This window comes from Indicator indicator, chromosome 8, assembly GCF_027791375.1.
Source record: "Indicator indicator isolate 239-I01 chromosome 8, UM_Iind_1.1, whole genome shotgun sequence".
Lineage (NCBI taxonomy): Eukaryota > Metazoa > Chordata > Aves > Piciformes > Indicatoridae > Indicator > Indicator indicator.
The window spans coordinates 247,103-260,771 of NC_072017.1; the positions used below are offsets into that span (position 1 = coordinate 247,103).

General features: G+C 45.0%; 1 protein-coding gene across 1 annotated transcript in view; it reads right to left on the minus strand.

The window, feature by feature from the left end:
* LOC128968383 (tumor suppressor candidate 3) overlaps positions 1-13,669 on the minus strand; it is a 63,322-nt gene that overhangs the window by 12,945 nt on the left and 36,708 nt on the right. The gene's annotated exons all lie outside the window — the stretch shown is intronic.

Genomic DNA, 13,669 nt, shown 5'->3' on the forward strand with positions numbered 1-13,669 from the left:
GGTGCTTCTCCTCTCCACTTGTGGGCCAGTCAGAGCAACGGCAGCGAAGCAAGCGGAAGGTTTTCCTTTGTCAGCATTTCAGTGAGGAGGGATAACCAAAATCACTTGCATTTGGCAATCTAATGTGAATCACCTGAGTTTATGACACTGCCTCAGCCCAGTTCTTAAGAGAAAATGGATCTTAACCACCTCACAGAAGCACCACACTGAACTTTTAGATCTAAACCCTAAACAACAGCCGCAGTTCAAAGCTTTCAGAACACAGACCAGCAGTTGATGTAAGCATGATGGCAAATGCTTTATCCTGAAGGGAGAGCAGTTAGCAGTGTGTGGCATTTGTCCTTGTGCCACTCCCTCCAGGCACACGATGGCCAGGTGAGGCAGCACCAGGTCTCCTCTGAGCTTGTATTCACAGACACCTCTGCAGAAGTGCCCCCAGGCCAGCAATGGGCTGCAATGGCCAGCTGACATATGGCCAGCTGTGGCTCATGCTTCCCTAACACAGAAGGACTTTCCCAGGGCTTTGAGAAAGCAACTTTGCAATGGTCTCTCTCCTTTTCTCCATGCCTTTTTGTGCTTCGTCAGGAGCCTTCAAATGGGTAAAGTTCTTGCTGTTTTAACCATATAATCAAAACAAAGGATCTGGTCACAGCTGACGTTCCTCTGCTTCCACACTTCTTTCCCACTCTAAGAGGGCTGCTGAATGACCTGCACTCAAGCTGCATATACTCAAGAACCTTAATTTGAGGCCACAAACTGTGTAGGGACTGAGCAGTAAGATTTCTGGTCTTGCTGCATTCTCTGATTTTTGACAGAAAATCCATTTAACGTTTGGAAGCTCTGTGAAGCCTATCTGGCCACAGGCAAATGCTTTAACTAAAATAACGAATAACCTCAGTATTTCTCTCTCATTTGAGAGGCAGCAAAAGGGAAGGATCATTTAAGATGTAAAGCTAAAGCCCATCAGAAGAGACACAGCCACAACACAGCTGAAACAGCAAGTGGCAGGCTGGTGGGATTCACCAGCAACTGACACTGAACCAGGCCCTGCCTCAAGGTTACCATTGCCCAATTTGAATTGCTAACTGAGGCCATCCTGCCCCAGATCAGGCCATTTCCCTGTGCAGTGACAAACCACCTCTGATTGCAAGCACGTTTTCACACAGCTCTGTTCAATTCTTACTACTATTTGTAAATTCATCAGCTACTGAGCACTGCTGAACATGGCACATGGGTGCCACCCCTCCCTTGGACAGCCAAGGATAACACCAATGTAAGACATTTTTAACTTTCCCTGACTGCAGCCTATGCTTGGGATGTGCCTCCAAGAGTGATGGTCTGTGTGCCATGTTTCAGTGTGATCTATGCTCTTCCTTTCTGGCAGTGCACGAAGAAGAATAAGGCCTCTCCCGCTATATGGCCATTCTTAAGGCAACACCATAAACTTGCAGAGTACCCAAGAAGTAAACATGGGGTTCAGGTGCTCCAGTACTCTTTGCTAAAGCTCACTTTAGAGGTGCCTGGCAGATGGTAGGGTGGAGGGCCTGGATTAAACCGAGCAGGGTTTGGTGACAGAGCTGCTGCCTGAGTGGCTTTCAGCAGGTTGGGTAACTGAGAAATAACCAAGAAATAACTCAGCCTATGTGACATGACACACATCTAATAAAGTGTATTAGAAACCAGTCAAAAGCAGGCAGTTCTGATAGTTATTATCCTCTTTAATGACAAACTGGACATGGGCTGCATGTTGAAGAAACCTCGAGATGGGGACTTCCCCCTCAAGAAGACAAGAGGCCAAGCCCAAGGTGATGGATGTGGAAAGGGAGTTAGCAGCTCCATAACAAGGGGATAAGCACTACTAATTTTTCTTCCTTTACTACAGTAACATTCAGGGTGAAACTGATAAGAGAAGATTATGGAAGGCCATGGCTCACATAGTTATGATCAAGCCTTCAAAAGAGCCTGTTTCAATCCACGGCTCTCCCTTTGGCCAAGAACATTTAGGACAGAGAAATTGAGCAGAGTGGAGCCTTTCCCAGGACAAACTCAGAACAAAGCAATCACTTTACCTTTAGCACAGAAAATCTGAAAGCAGACCCACTTGACAAACATGAATTTATTCCACAGTAACAAAGGCTTTGAGTCCATGATTTATGAGGGCAGCTACAGAAGTCACTCAATTAAATCCCGTGCCTAACACACTGCCAGATGCTTCCTAACGATGAGGATGCAAGAGTGAGGACATTTATTCCAATGGATGTGCTCTGTCATGACACATCTTCTACTTCAGCAACTCTCCAACTGGTGATGGTGATTTTACAGAGTTATTCAGGATGGCAGGCATTGGCTTCATACATCATAAAGGCCAGTAGTTAAAAATGTGATGTTATGGCACACAACCTCAGGCCTATTGTCTGTGATACCCTCAACAAGTATTGCAGCTTGCAACGAATATAAAGTAAACACTGCTGACAGCAAGGTAAGCTGCATTCCAGGTTCCTCCTGTCAGTTCTTTCTGAGAATACCACCCAAACAGTCAGAACTGAAGTTCCAGCACTGTAAAAAGCAGCACAAATCTTAGAAACACTCAAAAGGGTCTCTGCATGCAAGCTTCTAGAGAAACATTTCAAATGCTACCTTTACAGGAGGTCATAAAAACTAATACCTAGGAGAGAAAAAAAAAAAATCAACAGAATATTGAATGGCACTGAAAGACTGAGGGACCTGGGGCTGTTTAGTCTGGAGAAGAGAAGGCTGAGAGGGGATCTGATCAATGTCTATCAATATCTGAGGAGTGGGTGTCAGGATGCAGGTGCCAGGCTCTGTTTGGTGGTACCCAGTGACAGGGCAAGGAACAATGGGGACAGGCTGGGACCCAGGAGGTTCCACCTCAACAAGAGGAGACAATTCTGTATGGTGAGGGTGCCAGAGCCCTGGAGCAGGCTGCCCAGAGAGATTGTGGAGTCTCCTTCTCTGGAGCCTTTCCAACCCCACCTGGATGTGTTCCTGTGTGACGTGCCCTGGGTGCTCCTGCTCTGGCAGCAGGGTTGGACTGAAGGTCCCTTCCAACCCCTAACGTTTTAAGATTCTATATACATGGGAGAAAGAAACCTGGGAGTCCTTCAAGGTCAAAGGAAAAGTTACCCTGAAGCTGTAGTGCAAGAGTTTGTAAGTGAGAGCTCATGTGAGAATGTCAGATCTGTACTGCAACATGCAAGGGAGTTAAAGAATACTCGAAGTACTGAATTGTGAAATCGCAGAATGTTTTCAGCACAGAAAAGGGAGAACAAGTTGAGTCATACTCTACAAACACCAGAAGTAAGAATTGTTCAAATTAACAAAGTTGTATTCTTATGACTCATTTAGTGTTTTGAAATAAACCCAAGGACAAAACAGCTTTGATACCAAAGCAAAGGCTGCATCAGGACTGAAATACAAAGCAGGTATCTGAAAGAGCAGATACAAGACCTCGTGATAAATGATTCTCCTTTCCTTGTGGTGAGGAACAGAGGAAAGAACTTTCCTTCAGCAGATTATGACTTGGCAGAAATGAGAGCAGTCTGAAAATAAGCACTGCTAATCCGGGCAAAGTCACTGGAAAAGGCAAGACCTCAGATAGCTCACATTTAAGGCAAGGTATTAATAACTTCTGCACACAAAGACACTATTTTGATGTCATAGAATCATAGAATCAGTCAGGGTTGGAAGGGACCACAAGGATCATCTAGTTCCAACCCCCCTGCCATGGGCAGGGACACCTCACACTACAGCAGGCTGGCCAGAGCCTCATCCAGCCTGGCCTTAAACACCTTCAGGGATGGGGCCTCAATCACCTCCCTGGACAACCCACTCCAGGCTCTCACCACTCTCATGGGGAAGAACTTCCTCCCCACTTCCAGCTTTATTCCATTCCCCCTAGTCCTATCACTACCTGGTATCTTAAAAAGTCCCTCCCCAGCTTTCTTGTAGGCCCCCTTCAGATATTGAAAAGCCACAATAAGGTCATCTCGGAGCCTTCTCTTCTCCAGACTGACCAGCCCCAACTCTTTCAGTCTGTCCTCACAGGAGAGGTGCTCCAGCTCTCTGATCATCCTGGTGGCCCTCCTCTGGACACATTCCAGCATGTCCATATCCCTCTTGTAATAGGGGCTCCAGAACTGGACGCAGTACTCCAGGTGGGGTCTCACCAGAGCTGAGTAGAGGGGGAGAATCACCTCCCTTGACCTGCTGGCCACACTTGATGCAGCCCAGGATCTGGTTGGCTTTCTGGGCTGCAAGTGCACACTGACAGCTCATGTTGAGCTTCTCGTCCACCAGCACCCCCAAGTCCCTCTCCTCAGGGCTGCTCTCTAGCCAGTCACTGCCCAGCCTGGATTTGTGCTTGGGATTGCCTTGACCCAGATGCAGGACCTTGCACTTGGTCTTGTTGAACCTGATGAGGTTGGCTTGTGCCCACCTCTCCAGCCTGCCCAGGTCCCTCTGGATGGATCCCTTCCCTCCAGCCTGTCTGCTGCACCACACAGCTTGGTGTCATCAGCAAACTTGCTGAGGGTGCACTCAATTGCACTGTCCATGTCACCAACAAAGATATTGAACATGACTGGTCCCAGGACTGAGCCCTGAGGGACTGCACTTGTCACTGGCCTCCACTGGGACATGGAGCCATGTCAGAGACATGTTTTATGTAATTAATTTTTCCAATGTGAAAGCACAATGCCTGCAAGAGGGAAATGAGAACAGCAGGGGAAGCTCATATGAATTTCTGAAAAGCTGACAGACAAGGAAGGAGAAGGCAACAAGTGAGGAAAGTCAAGTAGATTCTTAAGGGTTTGAGGGCTCTCAAGTGAGTTAAGCTTGGAATTACAACTTGGGTGGGGGGAGCAAGAATCACACTAGATCAAACGAATTAACCAGTGAAAAGAAACACAAAGCACACACAAAACTGCTCCCAACTAAAGCAAGAACAGAAAACTTCCAGGTCTAAAGAATGCTCCTATGGATGTCCTCAGGCTGAATGGCACTGAAAAGATGCTTGCAGCCTGTGCAGCCTGGGTACCTGCTGAGTCCTCCCAATAGGATAAAAAAAAAAAACCTCCAGTAGGCCAAAGGACCAAAAAAATAATAATCCATCAACCCAGACACATTATATAAGAACTAAAAGGGGGTGCCTGTGGTGAACCCCAGACATGGCTCTCTAGCAAAGTGGCAGCAAGGAGCAAGGATGTCTGGGCTTGCAAGCAAGGGTGCAAACAGCCTTCCCATGGGTGATGGCAGAGTGCTGTACTTACTCTGAGCTCCTTAAGTTTTGTTGTACAGAACTTTGGCATTGTATGTAAATTTACAGCATTTCAGAAATCCTTCTCATTGACCCTTTTGTCATGAGAGAATGTGGAGCCAGCATCTTACTAGAATTTAAGGCTTTAGAACACAACATTTTCTCGATACTTTCAGAGTCCTGGCAGCACTGAAACCGAGCAAAACCTCCCCTGTTTGCATTTCAGCTGTGTGCTGGAGGGCAGCTTACTCCCTGGTTGAGCCTGAATCTGGGTCTGACAGGTAAAGCACTCCTCAGCCTGCTGCGTTTCTCTGACTCGAATTCGTTCCCTCGGTCCCTACTGACCAGGACAAGCAGGCTCTAGTGTGTTCTTCCCTGTTTTCTCTACATGAGCTCCAAGAAATCCCAGCCCACCATTCCAGGAAGCTTCAGTGCCTTTGCCAGTTGGCAGAACTTCTCCACGCCAGCAAGCCTTTAACCACGTGAAGCTCTGAGGGCTGTTTCTCCACACATCCACCTGCTCAGTACAAGGGGATGCTGCTGCTGTCGGAGGAGCAGTTGTTGGCTTCCTAATGAGTTTTGCTCCCTTTCACCTCTCTGGACTGCCAAGGCTCCTTACATCTCCTACAGATAATCAGGCAATTCTCTTACCACCACAGGTGCTTTCCCTAAGTGTCTTGTAGTGAACAGAGACAAGAAACAGGTTTGTGCCACACCTCTCTTCAGCTCTAGTCCCAAACCCGGCAGTGGCTTTGATCCATGCAGACTGCAGCCCCTTGCTGCTAACAGAGGATTCTTCTCTGTATGTAAAACATTTTAGTTGACATGCTGATTCAAAACAAGCCAATAAGCATTTTGCTATTGATTTCAGCAGAGCCAATATTTCATGCTGATGGTTTATTGGTGACAGAACTCCAGAACATCAATAGTTAGAAAGATCTATAGCATACAATAAGCCAAATAACTGCACACAGCAAACTACAAAGGAAAGCCCTTTCCTCCACATGAAAGAATTTCAATCCAGTGCATTGCTTTCTACATAACATTTAGTTGCAGAACATTAAAGTGGCTGCCAAAACAAAAGAGCTTTCAATATGAAAGGCATGGTTCTGCAAGTGACCTTAGGTGAGGAATTCAGCAGGCAACTCTCCCCCATATGGTTTTGGGTTAGAGATGTCCCCCAGGCTCTGTCAAACTGGCCTGGATAGCAAACTATCTAGTGAATAGAGATGTGGCTAACACCAAGAGCCTGAACCAGAACAAAGACCTGTGGGAGACTTCATGACATTCCTCTGGGCTGAGCTCTTTTCTCTGCCCCTCATCAGAAGATATTTATTACTTTTTTTTTTTTCCATCATGATGCAGCTCTTCCTTGCTTATCCCAGCAGCAACTGACAGATGAAGCACTGACTCTTACTGCGACATCTGTCTCCAGAAGGACCTACGAGGGTTAGAAGCTGCCATGTGCAATGTGTGTGCATGGGCAGAGGTGATGGAGGAAAGAGGATTCCATCACTTATGAAGATGAGGACAGTCACAGCCCTCTAAGTGCTACCTCTATTACCTCTCAGCTTCTCCTAGTGGGAGGCTGTTTTTCCCAATTCAATCGAAGCATCTTTGACATGCCCTAAACTTCCTTCAAGTAACAGGGAATGCAGCACCTGCTCTGATAGAGCACTCCAAAAATGTCAGCTCTTTCCCACACTAGAAGCACATTTTCACTGCTGCACTGAAGCGGTTGAGAACATTGATTTTTTTGTGTGATACTAACAGAAACAAGGTGTGGCTTTCATCAGAGCCACAATTCTCCCAAACAGAATTCTCCAGACACTTAGAACACTTCATCATTACTGGATTCTAGTTGTCATGATGTCATTAGATACTCAGGACTACTGTCATACACCTGGCATGTTTGGAATTCCTGCCTGTCAACCTTTATTTGATAGCTTCTACATTAGAAGATCAGGGATGATAACTTCACTCAAAACAAATATTGCTTCAGAATATCTAAAGTTAGTAGTGATTCACAAGACTACTTACATTTGACCTGAGATAAATAACTCTCATAGAAATTACCTTCACCAAGTGAGTTAGTTGACCTGTTGCTAACAATGGCCTACAAATCAGTGCCAGTGCAATAAACCCTTGGTAGCTCTCTGAAGTCCACTAGCAGTAGTTAAGGCACTGGTTCATTTAGTGGAAATAAGAACAAGTTTCAAGTGGGACTCAAGTTTAGTACAACTGCACGGCCCTGCAAACCAGTTCACACAGTCATGGGGCTGGAATCACAGGGCTTGAATGTCCTATCAAAACAAAGATAAAGTCATCCTGCAGTGACCATGAAGAGCCTGAAATGGTCCTTGTGCATTGCACACTGTGCCAGCTTCAGTGGCTGTTCGCAGGCCAGTGCCACACTTTGAAGTTCCAGCTGGCTGGCAAACAACATCCAACCCTGACAGAAATGCATCTTTCATCTCCACTCCCTAACAAGCAGGTCAGAAATCTGTTGGGAAATTCATTTTCTGGAAGAAAAAAAAGTCTCATAAAAATGTGTGAAAGATGAAAATGGGACTTCATCCTGTATCAGGCCTGAGAGAAACAGTCAGAAGTGAGTTGAAGAGTCTGACATATTTATCATTATCCTAACATCTAGAGTGCATTTAAAAAGTGCCTTTCAGCCCATGCAGCAGGAATTGGCTCCACTGTCAGAACACTGATAATGGTTATCTGCTCTGCTCTAGCCAAAGAGGCCTCCTCTATTGACAATTCAAAGCCTTCTGGAGCATTCCTGTTGTGACTGACACTCGCATGACTGATAAGAAACAAAGTCAGAGGTAGTTTGAAGGTTACTCCTTTGTCTCCTTTGAAACTGGTCTCTGTAATACCATTTACCAACCCTCCTCTGGCAAACTCTTGAAAACTGTGCTGGGCTTAGGTATGTATTAAAATGCAACTTCTGCATTTCTGGAAGTGTTCCATTTCCTTTGTTCCAGCTTTCCAAATGAAGACAGAATTGTCAGGAATACCAGCAGTGGCCCTTCCAGTGCAGAGAGGGTGCACTGCAGTCAGCAAATACAGAGACACACACACAGGGTGTTGGTCAGCCCTGCCAGAAGACTGAGCGTCAGTAACTGGCTGTGTCTAGCACCTCAACAGCAACTGCAGTAGGTATTTTCACTAACATCTCAAGAGTTGTAGAGAATTACAAAATATAAAAGGACTGAACATGGTGTTTGAAAACTATAGAGAGGACAAAGTATTTCTATAGGATGATCTGTTAAATACAGGAACATTATCTTCATAGCACAGTAAGAAATTATCTTTGCAGTGTATTCCCTTATTGTAGCACTTGAAAATGTCATAGAAAATCCACACTGAACTGTTTTTTAATGTATGAATGACACTTCCTCAGCTTCTCAGCTGAGAAAAATCTTGATTTAGTAATGAAAAATTCTCTCAGCCTTATCTCTACCAGAGTTAAAGTAAGGCAGGACGTAAAGCTGAAGGTTTCAGTGAGATGTCTGTGGATTTCCACCAGCTGCTAATTACACACAGACCCCTCCCATCACACATCATTTAGAATCTCTGCTCAGCACCATTTGGGATGCAACAAGCAGTTTACCCTTTGCTAGCTGTGTTTTCTAAACATTACTTCAGAGGCATTTCCCTGCCAACTGAAAATGACAAGACTGAAGAGCAAAGATCTTCAGCTCAAGCAGACTTCAGAAAGCTATTTTCTCATCTGACATAATGTAGCAAACCCTTGAAGGTATGAAAGCAAAGCCAGCAGCAAAATAGTCAAGTCCAGAGTGGACTCTTGAGGTTCCGTCTTCCCAAGAAACAGAGAAAAGAGCAGCACGGAGTTCCCAGACCAAAGGTAGCCATGACCCAAAGCTCTGCCTAGCTCTCCTCCATACACACATTAGCAGGATACAGAGATCCATGATCTGACAATTCATTACTAGAATGGATCTGACCAAATCTAAGAAAAGGTTACAGGAAGGAAGATATCAGCTACAGACCTGCAATTGAAATGTCTTCATGGGAGAACCTCCTGCTCAACATCACCCTCTAGAGCAGAACAATGTTCAGAATGGGAAACATCTGAAACATGAATGGATGTTCTTCTGGCACCAGTATTGATTCAGAGTTGCTTTTGCTGAGCTGCTGAGGACTCACAGGCTATGTCTGTATTACTTAGCAGGGCACATGAACTCTCCAAATCCAATACCCACACTATAAAGATCTCAAGTGGCTCTACTTCACCCCAGTCCCTCTTTGTTCTGCATCAACTGGGAATGTACTGGGTGAACTCCTGGAGTCCATTTAACTTCATCCAAAAGGATTACAGCCATTGCCCTGTGTAATGTGAACCAAAGCAGAGAAGGTGGAAATCAAAGATGGCATGGGCTTCAAATTCCAAAGAGTACCCCTAACCTGAACTAAGCACTGACATGGGCAAGCTCATGGGAAAATGGAAACGAGAAGCTGAGCTTCAGGCTTTGGATAAGGAGAACAAGGTCAAGAGATAGTTCCAACTTCACTCATGGGGAAGGATATCACAAAGCTGAAGAACTGAAAAATGTGCAAGAAAAAGAACCCCTTGTGTTTGACCTGACATGAATGGAAGCAGATTACTGCCAGCAGAGCTTTGTAGCTGGGATGTGACACCTGGCATCCTCTGTCCTCAGCTGCCCAGCAGTTCCAGAAGCAGCAGTTAACATTTCCAGTGCATCTGCCATGGAAAAAAGGGGCCCTGTAAAGTATAAAGATACAGCGACCTGAACTGATTCAGTAGATAGCAGACTCATAGTGGTACATTTAAAACTTCACTTTAAGATTTCCACATTTCAAAGAGTTCAACTGAAATGAAGACCTGAGAGAAGTCATCCACACTAGAAACACCTGGTGAACAGAACAGTGTCAGTTTCTTGTGCCCCACACACCTTAAAAAATTAGTAAAGAAATGTAACTGACCTTTCAGGGAAGAATTCCAGGCCTGATTAATAATCTAAAATGGAATACAATGAACAAAGAGAGCTTAGAAAGAATAGGAAGAGACTGACTAGCAAAAAGACTTCCCTCCTAAAAGGTCAAGAGGCTTAGTGACATAAAATGCAAGCTGGCAGCAGGTCAGCTCTGGTGGCCTTGCAGAAAATTCCTGCTTCAGCCACTAAATCAGAGCCCAAGCAAAGAAGTCAGCATGCAGGACAGAATGATAAGGGATACAGGGGCCCACAGCTGGCAGGATGCATCTACAGCTCAGAAAATCTTAAAGGAAAATTCCAAAAGCAGAATTCCAACCCTAGTGCTTAACTGTTAGAGCCTGGCAGCAGTTTTACGTGTTCATGTCTGCATGGCAGATGAGTCTGAACACATCAGTGTGAACCTGCACAGCAGTGAACAGTCTCTGAGCACACTGGGAGGAAGAAATTGAGATGTGACTGATTGCATCTTGAAATAAAGAAAATTACACACTTGAAGGAAGAAGGAAAGCACAAGGAAAGCGAGCACACATTTTCCACAGACACCAGATGCAGCAGGCACCACCTCTCTCAAGGCAGTTAACCCTCTTGGCAAAGCAAATGTGCTACTGTTTATCTGCACTTTGGCAATTCATTGTTCCACCTAAAGCTGGAGGAAAGTGAGTTTGAGCAGGCTGAATAACTGGCTCCATGGGAGGCAGAAGAGGCTGTTTAAAAGCACATAAAGGAACTCTGGATCCTGGGATTTATTTAAGATGATGACATGAGTGTAAAAATAAGAACTAATGAATTCAGTTGATGCCAGAAAGGAAGAGAGATCAAAAACACCACTACAGGGGAAGAAATGAAGGTCATATGCTTCAGAAGTATTGCCACAAATCCTATTCTCAATACCTGAAAAAACCCCAAAGCATCCACTATGTAAGAGCAGGCTGAATACAAGTCAGTAGTGTGGCCTGCCTATGAAAAAAGGTACAGAGCATCTGCAAGCCACCCAACAACTAACACACCTCTCAGAGCAAAATCTTAAGTCAAACACTTTGGTAAGACGCACTGATGCATGAGTGGACACCTTACAAGGGTCCTCCTGCATAGAAGTATTATTGTGCATTTTGTCTGAACCTGGTACCATGATAGTAACTATGTGAACACCCAACCTTAAAATAGTTCTCCAAGGCAGAAAGCTCCCCTGAGGAGAGACACCAAATGTATCAGCAGAGGTGCACTGGTCACCTGTCCCAGCTTTCTGCTGGACCTTGTTTCTGGTATATTTCCAGTTGCCTTCTTCCAGCTGCTGCTGTTTCCCATTTCAGCTGTGTCTGTTCCCAGGATTCACTCCAGCCTGCGCTACAGCTGCCAGCTTTTCTGCAGGGGGTGTCCTACAGCCACACACAATAAGCATCCTCCGAGTAACAGTGCTTTGAATCTCTCCAATCCGCTGCTTCTGGAACTTCCTCCTCAGCTGCACAGAGGCTTCTTTGGAGAGACTGCCACTGAAGAGCAAACTCTTCAGTAAATGAAACTTTCCAGTATTTTAGTAGGGTTAGGGAACAGGAAATTAAACAGGAGGAAAATAAATAAATAAATAGATAGATAGTCTCTGTACTGTTCCATTTTTCCACTTGTCAAAATATTTGTAGGCTTGACTAAGTGTTTTTAGGGGCTGAGAGGAATACACAGCAGTAAACACAGCATGACCCCTCTGGGAGCACTGCTTGTAGTGGCACAGACATCCAATTCATGTCCTCCTGGCTCTGTGTTGTCCAGAAATGATTAATAACAATGAAAGTAATCAATTACTGGCATACCAAATGACCAACAGCATGAATTTAATTCAATTTGACTCTTAAATGGATTCTTAACCCTTATTCCTAAGCTGTGCCCCAGTGCTGGCATTGCTTGCCCTGCTTGCCTAGGAGCAGCAGCTCAGGCTGGCACAGCTCTCTCCAGTTCCCTAAAGTGGCATACAGGGGCTGTGGATGATGCTGTGCTCACACACTGCTGCACATTCCTGAGCTCAGCTTTAAAGCCTTGCTTTGATACACAGAGCATTTCAATGGCACTACAGGTGGCTGTGTTCTAAAGACAATCCAGGTCTTTTTTCCCTGTTTCCAGCACTGGGCAGCACTGGGAGAGCTCGGATAATGCTGGTTCATTCCTGATCCCATTCACTGAAGTGTTCTCTGTCTGCAGGCAAATCAAACAAAAACAATGGAAAAATAATAGCCACTTTAACCTTTGCCTCTGGTCCATAGCCACAGAGACAATTAGGTAACCATTTTATCTACAGGGATTCCCAGTCTGATTAGTGTGTCCTACAGAATTCTGGATGTGCAAAAGCCATAGGAATATTGTTCTGTTTGGAATGCTTTTTTAGAACAGTGATTATAAAGAATAGATAAAAAATCATAGCCCAACTTCTTTCATTCCATTGACCCATATTAGATGTGCAAAGGGCTGATAAATGCAGACAACTTTCCTCTTTGAAATGGTAATTCTCTTTTCTCTCCATGCAGAGCATTCTGCTCTGCTAAGTGACCTCAGGACCCCTGGATATCCAGGAGGTTATTTCATGTTTTCGTTTAATGCTCAAAACCCAGATTTGCAAGACCTTCAGTAAAGGGCTCTCTAATCTGCACTGTACCTAAAGCACTCCAGCCTTTACCATTTTTCATATAAATATTAATGACTGACTTAATGGAACAGTGAAAAATGCCTCCTCTTTTGAGTGTAAGCAGCTACAAATGAGCTAGTCTGCTCCTAACACGTGGAAGTTTAACTCTGCAAGTATTAAACACTGAGAAAATGTGCTGTACCTTACACCTGCTCACTCTGCAACCCACTGCTGTGCATCCTATGAGCATCATGCCAGATGAAGCTCATTTTAAAAGTGCCTTATGTGCAATACAAAATAACCACACAAAAGGGCCTTTCTCTGCACTGGAGATCACGGGTGAAGGAAGGACTGTCTGGAGTATGCTGCTTCATTTATGCTCAAATGCATGTTTCCTCTCTTGACACTGCTCACAGGCAGAGGAGAAATCTCACTTCTCACATGGAAATGACAGCCTCAGAGCTTGCCAGCAAAGCTCCATGGAAAAGTGTTCCAAGGAAAAGGCTCTGCAGGCTTCCTTGCTTAGTAATTCCCAAGGCAATTCCCAAATGCTGACATTTTCACAGAATCACAGAAACATTCAGGTTGGAAAAGACCCTCAGATCACCAAGTCCAACCTACAGCAAGAACAACACCTGCACCCTTGGAGGGCTAGTTGCCTTTCTGCAGGGAAGAAAGAGTCACAGAAGAGTCCACCTGCAGTAGTGAAACACTGCCTTCTGCAAGGGGGAAAACATGGCACAGTCCTCTCCTCTCTGCTCCCTTCTCCACTCTCAAAAGTGTTGAAAGCTTACA